A 22,650-nucleotide genomic window follows, 5' to 3' on the forward strand; every position below is an offset into this window, starting at 1 on the left:
GACTGAACTGGTTAAAATACAGGAAGCACAATCTGTCAGTTTGTTTTGTGTGTCTGTTTTGTCTGTGTCTCAAATGTGGAAAAAAAATCAACAAAAAAGACCATAAAATCAAAAGCGAGTAGAAAGATGCTAAATGCTCCAGAGCAGAGTGACATATTTCATGGTCATGAGATCCATTGTTCTCATATAAATATTCATTAGTGTTAAAAAACAGTGGTGAACAGAGATTCTGGAAAGCCCCAGACGAAGAAGACCATCAAGGCCATACAGTAGCTCAAAGGGTCCATACTTGGGTTTTTTTTGGGGGGGGGGCAGAAGCAGTGCACTGCATGGTGATTCGGGACCCCTTTCCCACTTTCTTTTGGGGGTCTCAACACTTTATTTGCCTCTCTTGATGGTGCGCCCATGTAAAGACCCCCCCACCCCCCCAAACACACACACACAATAAAAAAAACTCAACTGCAAAATGTCTTTCCAGAGGCACTGTCCTACTTATTCTGAATAATCCACAGACTTCACTGTCCACAGTTTTCATTGGTTCGTTCGTTTTCATTGATATGTCTTTGATCAAAAGAGTAGTTCCAAAGAAAACAGGGGGATATGTGGATTAAACCTTAACAGGGACATATAAGACATTTTTCAGACAGTTTTCTGGCAGAGGACCTCGGTGCGCCCCCCTCAATGTTGAAACAATATCTACGCCCTTGTGGACGTGATGAGGTGTTTTTCTTAAATAAGTATTTGAAAACACACACAAAAATATATAAATAAATAAAAAAATAAAAACATGAAATAGCAGAGGAGACTAAATTAAAGACATTAACACTTGATATTTTAAGGCAAAGGACCCCTAAACCCACCATTTCACATGTGTATGTATGTATGATAAAGTGGTTGTCTTTAGTAAGAATTTCAAAACTGCAAAAAGATATGGTCATTCCTCATAAAAACAAGATTTCCTACTTTACACATCAATTAAGCTTAAAAACTCACCAGAAGGCAGGAAATCAAAAGTTTGATGCTTAAATTTTTTAGGCGGAGGACCCCTAATGCCCCCAATTTTGAATCAATACCTATGCCCTTGTGTGTGTGTGTGTGTGTGTGTGTGTGATAAGGTGATTTTCTTCAATAAGAATATGAAGTCACTAAAAAAACAAAAAAGACATCATAAGACAAAAAAGATTTTCTATTTGACCGCATAATTTCTGCTAACCATGTGAGCAGAAAGTGTGTGCGTGCGTGTGTGTGTGTGTGTGTGTGTGTGTGGAGGAGGAGGAGGGGGCTATTTCTTCTTCTTGGTTTATGTCATTGGTTTAAACGACCCAAGACCCCGCCTTGATAAAAAAGGAGAGTGTGACTACAGCCAAAGAGAGGGGGGGAGAGAGAGGGGAAAATAAAGCAGTGAAACAGTTGGACAGACACCTACTCGGCGTTCACGAAAATACGCTCGGCCGTGTTTGAATAAACAAGGACGCGTATAACACATTGCAGCCCGTTTCCCCGTCAGGTTATCACTCCTGTATCCGTCCGTTTCTTCCCATCTGCTCTAAGAAGCCGCTTTTATAGCGCGCGGAGGATTAATAAGGTGGAATCAGAATTACTCCCAAATCTTCACATGAAACATTTCTCCCCGATGATGCTGCCGCCGACGTGTGCCTAAAAAGTCGGCTTCTCAACTTGCGATTAGACGTCATTCATCCAGGTAAGACCGCATTACACACACGTTGAATTTTTCTTTTTTCTTTCAGTGTTTCAAAACGAGAGTTAGCCGTGACTGGCTGCTTTCAGGTCCGCATACGAGCTCTGACCATGTGTGTCCACCTTACTGCGCCATGAAGATGGGGGTATGGTCGGGGTGGGTTGTTCACACACACACACGGACATTATATCTGACCACGTAAATCCAGGCAACTGTCAAATTTCCTGGCAAGAATAGCCAGCGTTTTCTCTCCGATCGCAGCCATTAGTGTCCCTCACCTTTACATGGCTAAGCGGTGTGTTGTTTTGTTTTATTTGCTCGTGCGGAGTGTGTGCGGTTTAAAAGAAAATAGGAAGTGCATCGTGAGTGTGTGCTTGTGGAGTTGTGTGTCTTTATGCCTTCCAGTTGCTTATAAATCCTCTAATACCTCACACTTGACCCGGCTGACTGAGTTTTTGTACGTAAAATAGTGTTGTGAAAGACGTCATCCTGTGTAATCTTCAGCTGCTTAGCCTGGGCATCTCTCTTCTTTTTTTATCACCATGGAGCACATCTGCTGTCCAAGCTGCACCAAATGTCACTGACCTCTCACGTTTATTTCGACGCAATTTTAAGACTTTGAAGAAGCTGTTACACATCATTACAGAAGATGAAAAGCTGCCTCAACTTTAAACATTTTTTTAGCACCCACAAGTGATTAAAGCAGTGGATCAAACACTTGCATCTGATGACATTTCGCCTGGAGGAATACCACCTGATCATGATTTTGTGGTTTAGTTTGGAGATCTGCATGTGTGCAATCAAAGTGAACTTCATAATCCTTTTTGCAGCCTCTTGTTGTTAAAATGCAAGTGAGCCTCATGTTTCTGGGGGATGCCCCCGTCATGATTCCCCCCTGGAGGCTCCAGGATGTGACTTTGAAAACCACTGGAGGAGAATAATGGACTGACTTTGGTAGTTCCCTCTCTCGGACGCTTTGGTGCATTTTCCTCAGGCTAATTTATCTTGTTTATGGTTGCCGAGCTGAAATCTGCAATGAGGATTTAGCACCGGAGCTGAGTGTGTAAACTTTAAAAAAAAAAAAAATGGTCAGGAAAGTGCATCTTATGTTTACAGCCACCATTGGGTGCTGCCAGTTTATGAATGAGCTGCTAATTGCCTTGTGTTAACTTGTTAATTACACACACTAAAGTATTCTTACACATTATTGGGCTAATTAATTCACTGATTACTCTGAAAACATGACAACAGGACACAACGCGTTGGATTAATGAACGAGAGTCATCTTAATTTCTTATCACTCATCATTCAAAGCATCGTCAGTCATTTGTTCAGTAAGGATGATTTTTATCCTGCTGGTGCACCACCTAAAAGTCATCTTGATAAATCAAAGTGAATTTTAAAGGGATAGCGTGGAGTTTTTGAAGTGTAGTTGTATGATGTACTTATCCACAGTCAGTGCTTTACCTATGGTAGCTAGAGGTCGGGGTGCCCCCTTAGAAATACACTACAGTGGATGGGGGCAGCAGCAAAACCTATTTTAGCCACTTAAAAAAAAGGACTACCCAAACAATTTATTATCAGTGTAAGCAGACATTTTATTCTAAACATATTCACCACTTTACCTTGCCGTCGGACGGCCGTTTCCAATAGGGAACTGTTGCCATTATCTATGCTCCCTCCAATGCCACCAGACTTCACTGACAAAAATGGTAATCTTTCCTTGTAGAGCACGGTAGTTGCTGGTCAATCACTGCCTTAGTTGGTTAGTTAGTTTGTGTTATCATGTGACTTCTGTGTTTTAAAGAGTTAGTTCAAATTCACCAAAGTCACACAGTAACAAAAACAAACTAACCAATTGAGACCAGCAACCCCTGTGTTCTTGAGATAAAATTACTGTAAAGGGGTCTGGTGGCCTCAAAAAGAGCGGCTTCAGTTCCCATTTGGAACGGGCTGTGACGGCAAAGTGGTGAAAATCTACAAAACACAGAATACACTTAAACTGATAATTTTTTTTAGGTTTCTTTAATATGTTTTGCTGCGGTCCCCATCCACAGCAATACATTTATGAGCTTTTGTTGTGGTACTTCTGCCTGTTTCGTCAAACTGGGAAAGTGTGGACCAACGTCTACTGTAGATAATACACTGAATGTGGATTAGTACCTCATACAACCCAAATTTAAAAAATCCAAACTATCCCTTTAAGATCTTGGATTGATGATAGTAAAGTTAACAATAAGATAATTTATTTTTGATGCATACAAGCTCAATAGGGGATGACCTCGGTAAGAAGCTCTTTGTCTGTCTCATGGGTGTTAATGTGTACGTAGTGGACGAGGAAGGGGGTGTGTGCCCGGAGCAATATAAGGCCACTACAGATGTGTTTAGCTCGGACATCTGCTCTGTCGTCGGCCATTGTCAAGGAAGCAGTTAAGATGGTGGGCAGCTCGGCACAACAGGGCTTCCTTGTCAGAAAGCTCCATTAAACTGCTCCGGTCACAAGTGTAGCAGGAAAGTGGTCATAACACTGAGTCGTGTTCCTTATCCTCACATGCCAGGTACATTCACAGTAATGTCTATTCCACAGTAGATCTTTTTTTTTTTTTAATGAGACAATCAATTCTTCATTCATAACCAACAAAGTTGCCATACATAAGTAAGAAATAATGACATATTTTTTTCAGAAACCCCCCTTTTATTCCGCTTACCTTCCCCCATTGTGAGAGTGTTATGGTTAAGAATGGGGACTGTCGTATTTCCAGGGAGGAAATTGAACAGACTCAGTTAGTCGACCCCGTGAAGAGCCTGCCCTCTGCCATCCTCTCCTGTGTTGCCGAGCAGCACCCTATCACTCAAGGCAATTGAACGTCTCTGAGGGGACCTCTGTTAGCCCCGTGCAATATTTATTACCATCCATCATCCCAAGACTCTCGCTCTACGGGTGAATAACAGTGGCTGCTAAGTTCTGTGTTAAAAAGTTCCCTCGCCAGCTACCATTAGGAGGGATTTATGGCAGCAGCTTCCCTGGAAGTGCTGTGGAAGCGAGACGAAGCATGTTTCAGAGTCCCTGCATACCCGCTGGGCTGTGGTATCAAATATGTCATGGATAAAATTCTGACTGGTTGAAGAGCTGCCCGAACTTCTCTGTTTTTCCTTTTTCCAGTTTGTCTTCTTAATAGGTTTTAGTGCTCAAATTAGTCGACTGGCAGAAAATGAATCTGCAATTTTGCTAATTGAATAACTGTTAAAGTCATTTATCAAGCTAAAATGCTGAACATTTGCTCGGTGCAACCTCTTAAATGTGAGGATGTGCTACTTTTCTCTCCCGCATATTATTGTTAATTGAATACTTTTTGGTTTTGGACTGTTGGTTAAACAAAGCGATCTATTTTAAGAGATGATCTTACGCTGTGGGAAGTTGTGATTAGATTTTTTTTTTTTTTTTACATTTTCCAGGCTACAAAATTAATTAATTAATTGAAAATAAAAAGTAATTATTAGTTGCACTCGGGGAGTGGATTCCTGTTCAGTTTCCATTGTAAAAGAATGCTTACACTGGTTTTCAGTGTCAGCACAACTGTTTTATTATTTTTGAGTCTAAACTAAGGATGTATGACATTGCATTTTTTGCCAAAATCATCAGAAATCAGCACGTTGGCCAATTCCAATATTTCATTTTAAAGCCTATATCTGCTAATATCGATGGTGTAATGATATTATCATGCATCCCTAGTCTAAACATGGTGTAGAAACACAGAAAAAAGGAATACACGTGACATGGCATGTTGCATCGGTTTTTTTAACATGTGATATTTACTCTCAGTCATGGACGTACTGCTTGGTTGGGAAGAAGTGGCACTTGTGCTAAGAGTCTTAAAAGGATGGAGCTCCTGGAATTCAGGCCCATGTTGTGTTGAAAAATGTGTCAGCTAGGACTATCCCGAATACTATTTTACGAGCTTTTAAGTTTCAGTGATAATTGTGGCGGGACCTTGGGGTTATGAGTAAACGCTAATCAACCTCTTGCACCTGAGCTGACTGTAGTAGGACTTAGCACTGCTGAATGTGTGTGAGACACAGAGAGATGGAAGAGAGAGTGGAAGGTGGAGTATTGCAACCCATGTTTTGTAAGTTATTAATCTCTCAAATGTTGCGGGTCGGACCTCATCTCTAGATGCAAAGCAAGTGCTTGCTGTTGGAAGCCGTGGATTATTGTTCACAACTCGCCCCAACAATTGTTTTTCTTTGTTGAACTGCTAATTTAATGTTTGAAGCGAGGGTCATGACTGTGCTGAGAACACTGGCCTCGAGCCGTGTCTGACTCTTGCCACCTACTTTCAATTTCCTCCACTATTTTAGTAAAAAAAAAATAATCAAGGCATTCAAATATTAATTTGGATGTTGATTACCAGCAGAAACATTTGGAAATCCCTTGTTTCAGCATATTGGTAGTGTTTTCACTCTTACTTGCATTGATCATTTTACAGATATTAAAAGCAGCACTGTTGTCATCTTTCTTTGTGAAATTAAAGCCACACTTTAGACTTTTTTCGGGTTTTTTTTCTCTCCCCCATGACCATCTATTCTAAGTCTCCAACAGTGTAATTTTGACTATGGTTTTACAACTGTAAGTTAAACATTGATTAAATGAATTGATAAGGTTGCAGGAGTGTGATTCCAAAGGATCGGACAATCTGGAACCGGTTCTCAGTTTGAACTGTGTAGTGCAACAGCCATTAGTCATACTGAAGTCATGTAACCACACATTAACATTACATACATCATGTTTATACAATTTAATTTAAATATTTGCAGCATTATGAAGGCAGCAGGGAAAGCAAATACATCTCCATCTTCTGTGCATTTATTTCCTTTGTAGCAAGTCTTCCTCACAGCAGAGATGGTAGCGATAATGATCTAATATTCACCATGGTCTTTAATAAGGATCATGTAATGTATGCATACTGTGCTACTGAGCTGGTAAATCCTGCTTCTGTGTCCTTTAGAATGAGATGGAGCGCGCGTTGTGTGAAAATTAGTATATCTGTGTGTGCTTGCTACCTCTCGATATTGTCTTTGATCCTGCAGAGATGAGATCTTTTTTTCCCACTCTGATGAGATTGTTTGTTTGTCAGAGTTTGAAACAATTGGAAAGAATCCGATAGTGAGTGAAGCAATATGGACGGGGCTGCACTGTAAATGAATGCCTTTCTGTGCTCCTTTTAGGTCAATTTGAATATGTGTTTTTAATTGGTCTCTGAAGGCTAAGACTTCTCTTTTCTGCCTTCCTCAAAAGTGTCTGCATGATGTGACTATGCTGAGCTGAGGAGCCCGGCAGCAGCGGTGTGCATTTGAAGCCTGGTGAACATGCTCATTATCTCCAACCAAAGGCAAGATTGATTTAGCTGAAAGCTGAGGTAATTTTGTTTAGAAAAAAAAAAAAACAACAAAAAACATTGAGGTAATACTGTAAACTGATCAAGACAGTAATTCTTGCAGCGCATCGCTCTCGGTCAAAACGAATAAGTTTAAAAACACTGCTACTGAGTATCTTTCGCTACTCGTAGCAACTAAAGGCGCCATCACTCAGCCGCAGCTACTCTCTCATGGCTTCAGAACTCCTCTAACCTTTAGAAATACTATATTGAAAAGATATCTCAAAGAAACATTTTGCTTGTCATTCACTTTTCTTTTCTTCTCAGTTCTCCTGAGGCACTCCTCATCTTCATTTTTTAGAGTGTTTGTCAAGGAGGCCTATCAGATTTTTCCCCTGTCATCGTTTACTCCCCCCATTGCTATAATTTCATTGACAGTGGCAGCGATTGTGTTTTCTGGAGCTGCACAGGGGTAAAGGATACAGTAATTGGTGCAGTGAATGTCTTTTTCTTGGTAACGGGGAACCCTGTGCCAGCGCTATTCTCTGCACTGTACAAAGGGACAAGATTCAGCGATAGGGCTTGCATAAGAGATCTACAGTATTCTCTAACACAAACAGATGTATTTTATTCTGGTTGAAACTAGCAGAGCTGAACCTCATGTGGTTTCGGCGTTGGCTAGCAGATAGAAATTCTTCTGCAGTTATTGGATTGGATGTAACAGTCACTCTGTGCCTTTATCTTGCACACAGCTCCGACTCTACATTAGCATCAGGGGAGAGCGAGGTGGCCATGTAATAAAGTGGAAGTGCATTGTCTTTCAGCCATGTAAAAGGTCAAGTAACTCTTGTACATTGACCCCTGTTGGCGATGTCAAAGACGGGTCCTGTTAGCATTAAGGTAGGATGTCGTCGGGCAACGCAGCAGCACAGCAATTAGAGTTATTAATTATTTTCTTACAACTTAATACTCTTTCATTTAATGCATATTAATTGATGTGCTCCCGAATCCACACTCGCATAATCCACCAAGGATTTCTCAAAGGCAAGCACAAAAGGCTTTTATTATCTTAAGGAGGAAGTGGTCTTTTGGGACGTAAAGTGCCCCTGCTCAATTGTGTATTACATTATGAAACAGACGTAAGTGAAATGAAATTACAACATATCATCAGCACGGTGAAGGATCCTATTGAATAATTACCTCGGCAGGGCCATTGTTGTAATGTCAGACTCGTTCTTTTGGATGTGACGAAGCGGAGGAGGGGGGGTTATGAAGTCCTTGTGCAGGGGAGTAAAAAGCAGTTTCAAGGTTAAACTGTGTGAAGGCCAAATGTTTGGGGAGGGTGGATTAATTTCATGTCCCTTAATGTGATTTGCAATATCTCCTCCTCTCCTGCCCTTGGTTTCTTTGGAGATGTGCGAGCCTGATGAGAGCTGAGAGAAGGGGGGGGGCATAACTACTGCCTGCATTTATAAGCGTTTACAGGGCTACTAAATGATATTATGGGAGATGATGCATGCTTACAAATTCACCATCATTCCCAGACCCCTGTCTCGTTACTGAATACAAATTCAGCGAGTATCCTTCTGGTGCACCATAGAAAAAAATAGCTTTCTTTCATACATGCAAGCAAACACAGTCACATACATAAATACATACCAATACAGGATGGGGGGGTGGTTCTAGAAAAAAAAATCACTGTGCATCATTAATTGCAGGGCAGGCGATGAAGAAGGGAGAAGGACCACCATGATAACAGCGGCAAGATCTCCTCGCCGCTCAGATGGCCTTAGAAGCCTGCTGTACTCGACACTTTATCACCCAGTATCTGCAGCTTATCCCCGCGTATCTGCATATCAGCCCAGTTAATGAATCTGTTGGGTTGTCTCGTTCCTGGCAAATTCTGTGTAATACAAATGTCCTGATAGATATGCACGCGTTTCATGCAGCATCATTACCACAGATAAATTTGAACAAGGAAACCTCACAGTATGTGTGCAATATGAGGAACTGATGAAATCAGCGTTTGAGGTCAACATAAAGGTAGTGATTGGCTGGAGGTGTTTCATGTGGGATGGTTGGTATCACTCGTAGCGTTTCCTCCCCGCTGTGCCACGCTTACATGCAACAACATTAGTGATTGAAATACAGTGAAAATCAAAGTGATACCCACTTGTGCTGCTGAGATACATCGAGATTATAACTTCACAAAAAATCATGATATATAGTGACATCCTGTCAGATTTTATTGAATGGGTTATGCATAAAAAGCTGAACATTCTGAGTGTTCTGTGACATGAACAAAATAACAAGGATTATTAGGATATAATGAAATTTCAATTAGCTTGTAATAAAGACGAATTTCCATTGATTTGTCACATTTGAGGGTAAATTTTCAGAACATCAGCAGATGACAACACATTTTCATCTACAGCTTAGGAGGATGAAAAAAAACCTATAAAGTGAAGTAAAGGTGTACATTTAACAGTTAAAATCTGGGATTCTTCTTGGTCGATACTGACTTAAATAAACAAAACAAAAAACAATTTTGTCCATAGCCCATAGCAATGTTTTTTTTTCTTGTTGGTTGTTTGTTTTTCTTGTTATTTATTTTTCATTTTGTGCCCAGGAAATCAAATTTGCTTATGGCAGACAACAAGGCGAATATCAGCCTTTACCAATGTTCCCCCAATAAAGCTGCATATCCTGATTTAGAGTGTTTGCAAATTCATCTGTTGTGTGGTCTTGTGGCTTTATTTTAGGAGAGGTAACCTGTCTAAAGGGACGGCTCAACTACACAGTAAACTGGGAGAAATTTTCTTCTCCAAACCATTTTTTTCATGCAATTATTACAATGTCTGTGGCTTCAATCATAGCTAATCCTGTCCTGTTGTCCCTCATTCTGCAGCTATTGTCCGTTCTAACTCTACTGACAGCCTGGGAGGGTGTGGACAGATGTGTACCTTTACAGCCAAGATTAGCTCACTGGTTTTCTACCTGCAAGAAAGTATGTTTGTTACACTGAAACAATTATTGGAAGTTGTCGCTTCTTCTCTGTTGTGGTAGGTGAAGATTTTACCTCTGTGCAACCTGTGTGCCCCACCAAGTAATTATTTAGTTTCCACCTAAAGAAAATACAATCTGGCTCTGAGCCCAGCGTGCTCTATCAAGCTCAACCACACATTGTTTTGATCCTAGACACCATCAGCAGGAAGTTGCTCTGTAGGGTTGTGCAAGTGGGCAGAATTTACCAGCAGCAGTTGGGATTAATTTGGCACAAATAAATGTAAAAATCTCATCTCAGATTCAATGCTGTGTACTTCAGAGATGTCTGAGGATTCACATCGGCTCCAATATTGACAAAAATGATTAGCAGCTGGAACTGGAAGGGATTAAATTGAACATAACTTAACCACACATTTATACAAGCAGCTAAAACAAAAGAGAGAAGGAGCAACAAAGTGTTTGTGAGGTGGAAGGACAGAGTGGAGAGCTCAACACTTAGAGGCGACATAAAGTGGCCCTTTTTACTTAAATTAGAAAATAGAAAATGGACAGTTTGAGGAGGAGAAAATGTATGGAAGCAGTCACTAGGTATATTTCCAAGGAGACGGTGTTGTGTCGCACTGTCAGGAAAGCTTTGTGTGAAGTGTTGGTCCTTGAATGTTAGCAGCTTTTCTTAATAGTATATTAGGTTTGCCACTGTGGGCTGTATCATCACTGGAAAAACGTGCACGCTTTATATTTGTTTTCCACTTTTGTTTTATATGCCGTTGTCGCGTCAGAGTAGTGATTATCTCTAGGAATTTATTTCCTCTTGTTTTCTCTATTTGCATGCCCCGTCTGTGTCACAGTGGCCACCTTAGTTTTCCAGTGAAATCTCATCTTGTTCCCTGTGAAAGGAGCAATGAGAGAATTGCATACAAATGCTGTTCCAGGTGTCGGTTGCAACATGTCTTAGTATTTTGAACCTCTCCCTAGACATTCATTGTGTATTCGGCTGGGGGTGACCCTCCCCATTTTACTTTTATACACACACACACACACACACACACACACACACACAAGTCACAGAAGCAATGCATGCCATTCCTTTGATTCTTATGCAGACATTGCTCTGTGCATCAAGTTGCTGTTCTCAGTGCCGGACCTAGCACAGTCCCCCACCCATATCTTCAATATTTATTGTATTTATTCAATACTAACAATAGCAAGAACTAATCAACACAGGTAAACAATGAAATAAAAGAGTCAGGGTTTCCCACATGTTCATTTATTCTTGGCTGTCCATCCTGATTAAAACATCTGCTGCTGGGTATTGGTTTTACATTTTTGGAGCTGAACTGGTTATAGGTGCACTATTTGAATGTGTACCTTTTGGCTGTTAATTGTGAATCCACATTCTCTGAGTGCAGATTGTACTCAGGGCACAGATGGAGCAGCAGAATGCAAGGCACAGTGAACATGAAACTTCACTGTTCACTCTGCAAACTCTAAAATGCATCAATCGGATCTGATGTCAAATCAGCACTGACCAGATCTACTGATCAGTTACCCACCCTGCAAGTCCTCAAACTGCTGCTGAGGAAATGAACAGAACTCAAGAACTCAATGAGTTTGGTCACTATGTCACTATAAAAATGTCCCAGCCGACCCCGCTCTCCCCTACTCTGCTGGGGGTGGCCCTCCTAACTCTTAAATATATACATAGAATAAAAACAATGCATGTGGTGCAGTCATTTGTCTGTGCATCAAGTGCTTCATCCTGGTTTCCAGGAAAAAAAAAGCTATATTTCATTGAGCTCACTATCACCTCTCCTTGCAGTGAGTGAACTCTTATTTTTTGTTTTTAGATTGCCTCCTCTGCCAGAGCAGCTGCAGTCTGATGCTGAGCTGTTAGGTTTGATCTACCTCCCACTGACTTCCCACTTTGGCCAATTGTTAAGGCGTATTCAGACAAACAACTGCGCTATGGCAAAAAAAAAAAGCTTGTTCCTGGCTACTTTTGTGGCAGTGCATTGCCACAACATCCTACAACACGCTGCTTTATCAAAGCACTTACCCTGCAGCTTCTGGCTTTTTTGCAATTTACCTGAGCAGAATTTGAAACTCTCCAGAGTTATACAACCCTGCCTCAAATGTGTGAAAACACCCCATGCAGGGCTGTGGCATTTGAAAGATCTTTAAACGGAACTTCTTGGTTCATTTTTTATTGTCTTCCTTTACCTTACAGCAGCAACAACACAGCCCTGTAACGCTGTTGCTTGCCCGAGTTATGAGAATGAAGGTCTGCACCCTCACACTTTCTCATCCTCTTTTGCTTTTTCCCTCTGCATGTATCCATCTCCATTCCCCCCTCCACCCCGGTGAAGGTCTCATTGCTTATGTAATGTCTCTAAACATTTGTGCAGCATTAGGGGAAGTCAGGCATGCCAAAACTGTGCAAAACGTCCCTCTGTGCACCCCATAGAGGTGGGACAGATGGCAACCCTCGTTCCCAGTCTTGTAAACTGCCTGTGACAGGAGAGATGGCGCATACACAGCTGAACTAGGGCAATGCTAACTAAGGCTTTACAGACAGTGGTGGACACAGTTGCATGCACACTCATCAGCGAGATGCTTATTGTCTCATCGCAGTTTGGTTCTCACCACATTGTTTTTGGCTGTTAATTACAGCACAGTGTTTATTGGTTTCAGGAAAGTTCACTGTGAACGCACCATCGCATCGCTCCACCTGTGATCCAGGTTGTAGCTCACCTATAACAAAGGCTATCAGATTTTAGCATTAGATCATCCATCACGGTGTTAAAGAAGGTGACCCAGAGTTGCTTTCTAATTCAGTCGTTAATCACCGCCACAGCAGAGTGTCGGGCACTTTCACTTTGTTCCCCCCTTAACAACTCTCTGGGCAGAGTCCATTACTGAGTAAACAGACACAGAAGAAATGAATGAAGATGCCCAGCGCAGAAACCCCAGAGGTGAGATCAAATGGCAAGCCCGGTGATGATGAGGGATGTTTATGGCTGGCACTCTATTAAGAGGAGCCTCTTCCCTGCTGGCGCATAATGAACATCCACCTCGTGAAATGGTTGTTCCAAAGCTTTTTCCTTACACTGAATTACCGGTCATTTTCATCAAAATGTGCACTAATTGCTCTCAGCGGCGAGCCGGGGAAAAGGGCCACTGATAGAGAGAATGAGTTTTAGGGTAACTTGGCAAGGTGACTGGCTTATGGCAACATTAGCCATGTTGATTTGAATAAATCTCCGACACCATATTCCCCCCTTTGTGTGTTAATGAAAGCCAGTTATGTCCTTGGAGGATGATATTTCAGGCCTGAACTCTTCTTCTTCTTTTTTTCTCTGTGTACACGGTAACGCCTCCTCCAGATGTCCCCCACTGCGGGAGGCTGCGAGGCACATGCAAGAGGCTTACCGCCAACCACACACACAAACACACACACAGTGTGACCACCTCTGGGGGGGCCACTTCAGCTGACCTGTTATGAAATGAGACAAGACCAATAATAGCAGGAATAAGACTGCAAAGCAAGTGTATGTTGTTTCTATCAAGAGTTAAATATTGCTGACAAAAAGGGCAGTGCGTGTGGTGGGGAAGAGGGAAAAAACGTCTCAGAGAGGAGAATGTTTTCGGAAACCACAGACAATGTACCATCTGCACACGGCGGGGTGTGCGAGCGACACTGGACTACCGCTGTGAGGAACTATTGCATTGTTATTAAATGGCTGTTGCCTCACTGGCAGCCATATTAAAGCCTCAGATCCTGTGCCTGATGCAAGGCAACGAGGAAGAGAGAAGAGGGGGGAGAAAAAGTGGAGAGAAAAAAAAGCTCAAAACCAGCCTGGCCTTCTGGACATGGTGACACGATGTGCAGCTGCGATGGCACAGATTAGAAGATGGCAGTACAAAATTCTTCAAAATGAAAAGGCAGCAAAGAGGCTTTTTTTTCTCTCTCTTTCTCCTCTAACCTCTCTACCTCCCTCTCCCCGCCCACCACCTCCATTGGCTCAGCATCTTATACAAGGTGCAGCGAGAGGACAGCTTTTTTTGTACTCAAGAGCTGTGTCTTAAGAAATGCAAATATAGCTACTCAATCCATACCAGGTCTTGTTGTGGGGGGGTCAGATTTTCTTTTTATATTAAACTTTTCCTGATGATGTTAACTCAAGTCGCTCTGTACCCCTCAAGCACTTCATCTGCAAAATTAATTTCATTTTGCACTTGCTGTAAAGTCTCTCTTTTTCATGGCTGAGGAGTCTGGATCCACTCCTGCCACAGCGGCGTGTTGACTTATTGATGCTCGGTGCCCTTTGTGCACGCTGAACCAGTGTCAGACAGTGCATGAAATGCCACTGAAGAGTAAGAGTTGATTAGCTGCCCTTACTCTCCCTCGTCTCATTCCCTCACACTCAGGGCAGTAAAATGACTCTTGAGATTGCGCACTCTGCTAACAGTTTTCTTGTTAACTTTCTTTGTGCCAAAGGTTATTGAATGCATGGGCGCTGATTTCTGGTGTCTGACATGTGCCGCACTTTCTGTGCAGCCTCCGTCTATATTGACTGAAAAAAAATGTACCAAGAGGTTCTTTTATTTGTCGAAATGTTTTTGACCCTGGACAAACTGCAGACTTTGTGACAGTTATCCAGCATTCCCATTCTGTCCAGCCCGGTGTAGTTCGAGCATCCCCTGAATGGTGCATCAGTGTTTAAGAAATTTGATCTTACTGATTATAAATAGGGCTGCACAATGATGGAAAAAAACCTGACAGACCTTTTCTGTGATATATATCGTGAATTGAAAAAATACTTGAATTTTCACCATAATAGCTTCATATGGAAACAATTAATCATTATTCTCTAATAATTGGTGTGATTTTATAGCGGCGTGCAACTGCATAGAAAATACAAATAATAATGAAAGCTGAACAATGACTAAGACTTTTCATCTCTTCAATCAATCCAGGCTAAAAACTATAGTGTAACATGGCATATTAATAATGCATGTTGGTTACCCTAAAATAAAGTGGGTCCCTTATGTTGCTCCCCTCCTGGTCTTGTTTGCGGGTTTGTGAACGCAATGCAAGTGGATATCGCCATGTCTTTTTTTTCCTTTGATCCTTTGATCTGACAGTCCTGTCAGAGCCAATCAGATTGACTGATGAGAGGAGCAGCTTCTACAGAGGCGAGTGAATTCAAACTTTTAGACTCAGCGCAGTGAATGAATAGGTTTCACTTTTCGCTCTGCCCTGGCATTCAAATGCTTCATGTGTGCCCAGAGTACGCTTTGTACTCCTAGAGTGTGGTGCAGTGCATAAGTGAACAGTATATTGCATTAGCATTTCTAATAAATGGTCAAGCTCCAAAATATCAAATCAAAACGTGGCAGTATATGTTTTGATTGTATATTTATATATATGTATATTTGAAAGTGCATTGTATTGAAATGTAAGGCAAAAGCCGGGACTTTTCTTGTTTGTTAATGTTAGTGCCAACGTTACCTTTCCAGCCTCGTGGCTCCAAACTGTAGTTGTGAGACCTCTGGTTATACACAGTGACATTACAGTCATTTTACTGGAACCTTAGCGAATCTAGACACTTTCTGCTGATTATTGTAGCTTCAAAAAATAATGCACTTCACTGTGTCTGCGGCACCTGTCCACACAATTATGGTACTTTTCTACACGCTCGCATGCTAAGGAGTCTCATGTCCCAGAAAAAATGCTGCGAGACTACATCACATATGCACGCAAACTCTCTTAACGGGGAAGGCTTGGCCAGTAACATAACCTTTCGTTTACCTTTTGTATCTAGCAGTAAAAAAGATGTAGCATATTGTGTTTGAGTAAATTTACCTAACTTGACATTGCACATCGCGATGTCGATGATGAAATTATTTATCATCCAGCCCTCATTATATTCATGTGGTTTTCCAGCATCCATTTTCTGGCTTTACCAGTTTTACTAGTTTTTGGTAATTCAATTTAACAGGTGTTAAGACTTAAGATTTATTTAGTTTTATTCTCAAATTTCAGATCTCAGGAGAAAGGAGATTTTTATGCCATTAAAGGGCTGTCCTTACCTGCCCCGAGAGAACTGGACTGAAGTATTTTTCCAACTAAAAGTAAATACTTGGGTAGCTAAATAAACAAGTGATGCTGTTGGATCAGCAGCTCAGTCAGTCCTCTCCGCTCTCCAGCAACTCTTCAAGGGACAGTGAATGGCGATGATGTGCATGTGCACTCAAACTCCGTTTTCCCGACAAAAGTTTCAGAGGGCCTGATTTCCAGAGGCCGTCATCCCTGCTTGACAGAACCTGACATTTGGAAAAGGTCTATTCGGAGGATTTGTTTGCGACAGCTTCAAATTACAGTGGCACGGAGGGAGCGGGAGAAAGGGAAGGGATTGAGGAAGAAAATGGCTCCATCCTATTTAAATGTCACTTCTACGAGGTGAATGCAAAAGATTTTCTTGTTTTTTTTTTGTTTTTTTTTTAAATTACATGGGCATTTCTCACAATGGGGAAAAAATCTTGCCATGTTTTATTCTGTGTGTGTCTCTGTGTTTCTGTTTGGCTCGGGCTGCGTTATTGGCAGTGGGCTTTAAGCCTTGTGAAGCTTTGCCAACATCTTGACAGTAACCACAAACCATTTAGTTGTTTGTTTTGTGTAGGTAGTGACTGAAGGACCAATCACTCGGGTCTTGTTTGGATTTGAGGTTTATGCTGCTGGACTATATGCAGCGGTATGAAGTACATATTAATTTGCCGGCTCTCCCACTCTCCATCCGAGTGCAGGAACAAGGCAAAAGTAAGAAAGGAAGTGCTTTAAGTACAATCTGGGGGAGGAAAGCTACAAGGAAAATAACCGATAAGTGCGCTGCAATTTCTGTATATGTGGAGTGATTTTTCTTATGTAACAAAAGCTGTTATTTCTTGTGGCGCACTTATGAGTACACAGGGGGCTCTGCCTGTCACTGACCTTTTTAACAAGGATGAGGAGACCAAAATACACCGAGTATCCCTCGGTGGTGATAGTCAAATGTCACTCAAAGTAAAGGACTGCAGCCAGACTCTCATAGTGAGCTTCCAACAATAGTAAGGAGGAGGAGGCGCAGAGCCCTCTATCTCTTTTTCCTTGACAAATAGCTGATGACACTGTTGGATTAAGCCCTCACAAGTCATGCCAGCTGCTGGAATCAGATGACAAGTACCTCCATTTCTAACGTGTCTTAATCTGTTTCAAGACGCTTCCAGCTTCATATATATAACCGGAATATTCATCACCCAGACGCTGCCTGCAAATGTCAATAAATTATGTGACTTAAGTGACGCCTGAGCTTGACAACTAGTTTCCTGAAAGGCATTTGCCCTTTTGCCTACTTTTTCATTTTGCCCTACTGCTGTGACACATTTTATTGAAGAGCTGTCTGCGATTGTACCACAAGGACTCGGGCTATACATCGGCGAGCTGAACTTCACTTTCCCAAAGTGTCAAACACAGACATTTTAAACTCTGCCACTGCAAACAAGAGCATCTATTTTAACAGAGGCATTTCCCATAATTAAACTAATGCATAGGAGAGTATGCTGGGGTGGCTCCCCTGATTAATGGAGCAATTACATAATCCATTACTCTGAATTATGAATGTGCTAATGATGAGCTCTTGTTGGGTAATGATTCCTGGAGTTTGCTTGTGTAAAATATGAAAAGGGAAGCTGAGAGAACTGTCTGTGTTTGTAGATGTTCCTCTAATCACTAGGAGGTGAGGTTTAAGGAGGAAAAAGAAATGTGCGACTTCCTACGGAGAGTGGCTGTTCCACCATCACGGGTCATTGCTTCCTGTTGTAGAAAGAACGCCTCCTACTGTTCCCACCGAGACCGGGTGGTGTAGATTTCAGCTCCTGCAATGAAATACTAAAGGCCATACAAATCTGAATTCATGTTTTCATGTAATTTCTTGACGGGAACATAAAGTGTGCAATTAAGGAAAAGAAGACAACATAAAGGATGACAGTTGGCGACTGAGCTCTGTCATAATCTTCTTGGCCAAAAACGTTACTGGCTCTTAAGCAATAATTTCTTGTTTACATTCTCGTCTAGGCTATTTGTGGGGATGTTCCTGGACGCGTTGTGCAGCAGACATCTAGAAATAGCTCAGATCTACAGAACAGTCTTAGATATCTCAGAATACCAACCATTTTTTTTTTTTTGGAGTAAACCTCAACTGGATACTAATTATTTTGTCAACGCTAAATCATAGTAGCAGAGGTATGAAATATTCTGAATTTTCTTACTTCTGTGGATATATATGTAGGTAACCAAAACTCTTACGCTTATAAAAAGGAGCAGATGAGTTGCACAAGGATTTATATGTTTTTGGCAGCTGATATCTTTCTACAGATTGTGTGAAAAGTAGACGCCTATAGAACCTATAGAGCCTATAGCATGATATGTTATACATGTCAGTGTGCATTTTCTCACATGATTTTCTATCTTGCAAGCACATCTACATGATGCTTTCATGCAGCACGTCTGGTGTCGATGCTGGCGTCCGGCCTCTCTTGTGCTCAGTTTGGCTCAAGTTACATATGACGCATTTCCACTGCATGGTACCGCACGACTCTGCTCAACTGAACTGGTTTTCTCGTAGTAGAAGTTGTGGATAGTTTTTGGTAACACCTTAGTCAAGGTTCCCAACAGCTGAGCCAATACTAGAAGGTTAAAATTAGAAGTTAAGTTTCTTATAAATTTTATTTGTTAAAATAAGAGCTTAAAAAATGAATCCATAAGTGTCAAGTGTTCATTTAATTGCCAACTAATCTCATAATCGATTAATTCGAGGCTGTTTTTTTTTAACAAAACAATAAGTCAAAATTCTCAGACTGTGAATATTTTCTTTGTGTTGTGGACCAAACAAGATTTGAGGACATCATCTAAGGCTTCAGGAAATAATGATTGACATTTTTTGACATTTTATCAACCAAACAACCTGTTTAATTAATCTAGAAAACAGTTGACAGATTAGTCAACAATGAAATTAATTGTTAATAGTAGCCTTAAGCTGCTTTGGCACAGAGATGGCACTATAGTGCTGCAACAAAGTCCCCCCTTTATACCCCCCCTGCAGATTTACACAGAACCAAATGACAGCAGCATCATTCTGCTCCACTCGGCGATTATACACTGCATTGCAGCATCCTGCAATCAAAAGAGGCAATAATTTACCTTCTCTGTTTGTGTACGTTTGCGGCTACCGTTCCTCTTATTTGTATTAGCCACTAACTGCTACAGCTGCTTTTTAAATCTCCTGTGGTGGGTCAAACACATAAACATGTCGTCAAAACGTCACACCTGTGCTGCCCATGGTCACGTCTTTCCAGCTGTACGTTTTACACAGATGGCGTTGTAGCACTGTTACTAACTCCTGTCCCAGCTCAGAGATTAGACCACTCTGTCCCCCCTCTCTGCGATTGGACATTATATATAGAACAGCAAAGTGGCATAACGGCGTGATATTCCTACCTTGAACAGGCAGTGTATATGCAGCTTTAGTTAAAACACTGCAGACCACAAAGTCACTCCTCATGGGACATCTTGCCCAAACCCACCACTTTTAAGTTTCCAAGCTACTTTCATTAGCGACTACAATTTTTGAAATTTACTCGACCCAGATTTTAAAAAATGGCAGTCGGCAAAACTATCCTTCACTGTGCTGTACGACTGACGGAGCGCAGACTTTCCTCTGTTTGTTTGCCGATGAGAGAATTCAGCAAGTGTCACATTGAAGATGGTGTTACAGCAGTTTGAGACAAAAACACTGTGGCGATAAACTGAGAAATTTGCCTACAATGAGGGGGAACTATCCACAGTGTAAAACAAATAAGAGAAAAGGACCTGGTACCAAATGTCAGTTGATGCAATCCAAGCATGCAGAGGAAATGAAGCAGCAGTAGTAAAAGTAGCAGAACACTAACAAGCTGCTCTCTGTGCAGGTGGAATTCTGTGGATATATGAGAAAAAACACACCTGGCTCCTTAAATATTAAATTTTAGAGAGTCACAAGACACCTGAACTGCAAGCTGTGCTTTAGTTCATTAAATATTAAATTAAATGCATCTGTCTAACAGGCTTTTCCATCAGTTGGGATTTTTGGCACTATCGGATGCTGCCAATTATCTCACAATTTGAGGTCTGTTGTTCCAACAACCTTTTTTTTACTAAAATAAAAATCTTCTCTTGAGAATTTGACAAGTCTTCCACTCTGCTGCTGTCATCTTCAGTGGTATTGTATTTACAGATGACAAGGCATGCTTCAAAATTTCTGTTCAGGAGAAAGAGTCAGTGTGCCGTTCACGTCAGATTTTGCATAACGTTTTTTGCTCGTTGCTGAGAAATGCTGAAACCAGAGAATATTTTACAGAGTTTCTCCAGAGTTCTTAGGGGCTTTGTTGCTGATAGTTCCTCCAGGCTGTCTTTTCACACACACTGCAGATTTCTTTTGGTCAGAATCAGACCTCAGTAGTGCACACTTCTGTTGATTAGTTGGGTTTTTGACAGTTCATCTTGCACCTGACACCAACCTCAGAGATGTAGCGCCAAAAGAGACCAGCTGATGTCTGACTCTGTGTGTATTCACGTCTTTACGGTTGTGAAGAGGAAGAGAAAATGCGGACTACCGAAATAGCCAAAACTGTTAACGAGAAATTGTCTTATCAGTCAATTATCGATTATTATTGAATATTTTATTGGAGTTTTTAATCAATTAATTTTTTAAAGATTTTTTTGGGGGGGGTTTCTTTTGGCATTTGTTAGATCAGACAGCTTCAGTTTGAAATGAGGAAAGAGAAGGGATGACAGCAGGTACCAGATGAGCAAGTGGACACCCTAATGTGTTATTTTTAATTATTACCAAAAGAAAAAAATGCCAATTACAACTACTTTATTTTGAATTTAACCACCTTATTTAAAAGGCACAAATGTAATGATTTTAAGATTAACACAACAATGCAAAACAAACCCAAATATATCAATTAACACAAATAAATAAACATAAATAATGATGAAAAAATGATCTCACCTTGATAAAGAAAGCAAGTAAAATCAAATTTTAGGCAAAGTAACAAAAGACAGATGGTACTGCAGCCACAGATAGTGACGGTCATGATCTGTGTATGCAACCAGCAGTCCTCTTTGGTTTTATAGCCTGTTTGTCATTTATATTCATGTATGAATGATGATGTAGAAGCCTGAGGAGGGAGTTTTATCTTATATCCCCTTGTCTTCTTGGCGTGTACTCTCCTTTTCAGTCTTTCTGCTCAGCCAGATGGCAGCGGTGGAGGTCACCTCAGACTTTATGAAGTACAGTCACATCACAGTCTAGTTTGATGAAGAATTACTCCTAAAAACGCGAACTTACTGCGTATTCTTGTGTGAATTCATGAATGTTTATATGGCATCTCTGGAGAGCAAGAGTTAATTGCAAAAACAAGTTTTAATTGGGCTTGTGTTTACAAAATGTTGCCTTCATGCCCTAGTTGCACATACAAGAATAAATGGGTTTCTCAGGAGAGTTTCTAAGTGTATTATATACTTGGTGTTATGTATATGTATTACAGAATATGTTTTTGTCTCGATGCAGCTCAGTGTGCAGCCTCTGTCAGTCCATAATATGCACCGCTCCTCTTTTGCTGATGATTGACATCCATTATTTTTTCAGCCCACAGTGTCTGTTTTTAAGCTCGTGGCAGATGTGTCTGCATTAGATGTGGTTCATTTGAAGTTCAGCGTGTGAGTCCATTTTCTTAGGTAAACAAGCCAGCCAGACTCCCAACTTCCAGCTGAGGACACTCATCTGCTTATCTCTGATTGAAAATTGTCTCCTTTCCACAGTGTGAACTCTCACCGTGCTTTCTCGAGGCAACTTGCTGAAGTGTTTGTCTTATTTGAGAGAGGGACAGAGTGAGAAAGAAGGGGGGGTATGCAGTGTGCTGCTACCTGGTGAAAGGAAAAATCATCAGCATTTAAAGCTTGTAAATGAGTTCTGTCGGTGCATTTTATTGGGAAATAATTGCTACAAGTGAAAAGCAAAATCCTTATTTAGTTTCAAATAAAGCAGTAATAGTTTGTGACTGGTGGAAAACCGTGTCTCCTCTCCAGGTAGAGCTGCTTTATTACTTTGGTCCGAATTGCAAAGAGGGGAAACATTATGAGAGTTTTTATGATGAGTTTTGTGAGTTTTTGTACTGTACATGTACTTGTAAGAGTCTATCCAAGCATCTGTTGGCAATTATGCTATTTTCTGTGTGTGTGTGTGTTCCTGTGTGCTGCCTCTTTCAGATATGCACTTTATTACATAAGTGTGCATTTAGGCATTATTTTTTTATTTAAGTCCCAGAACATTTCTGTGAAAGTCACAATGGCAGTCTGACTAAGTAGCAGTCCAAACTGAATGTGATCGCATTAAAAAAGTACAGCATGCACAAGTAAAAATATGTAGTCAGTGACATAAAAAGACTTATTTCATTTTCTTCAAGCTATTTAATACATTCACCTTATGC

The 22,650-nt window shown here is 41.0% G+C and overlaps 1 protein-coding gene across 2 annotated transcripts in view; it reads left to right on the forward strand.

The window, feature by feature from the left end:
* The first annotated feature begins 1,376 nt into the window (after nt 1–1,376).
* Nucleotides 1,377–22,650, forward strand: part of ctbp2l (C-terminal binding protein 2, like) — a 139,873-nt gene continuing 118,599 nt past the window's right edge. For both annotated transcript variants that reach the window (XM_088069658.1, XM_088069659.1), the window contains exon 1: nt 1,377–1,702. The gene's annotated coding sequence lies outside the window, so the exon portion shown is untranslated. The remainder of the gene's footprint in view (nt 1,703–22,650) is intronic.

Source organism: Plectropomus leopardus, chromosome 19 (genome assembly GCF_026936395.1).
Source record: "Plectropomus leopardus strain MGB_pleo_1.0 chromosome 19, ASM2693639v1, whole genome shotgun sequence".
NCBI classification, from domain to species: domain Eukaryota; kingdom Metazoa; phylum Chordata; class Actinopteri; order Perciformes; family Serranidae; genus Plectropomus; species Plectropomus leopardus.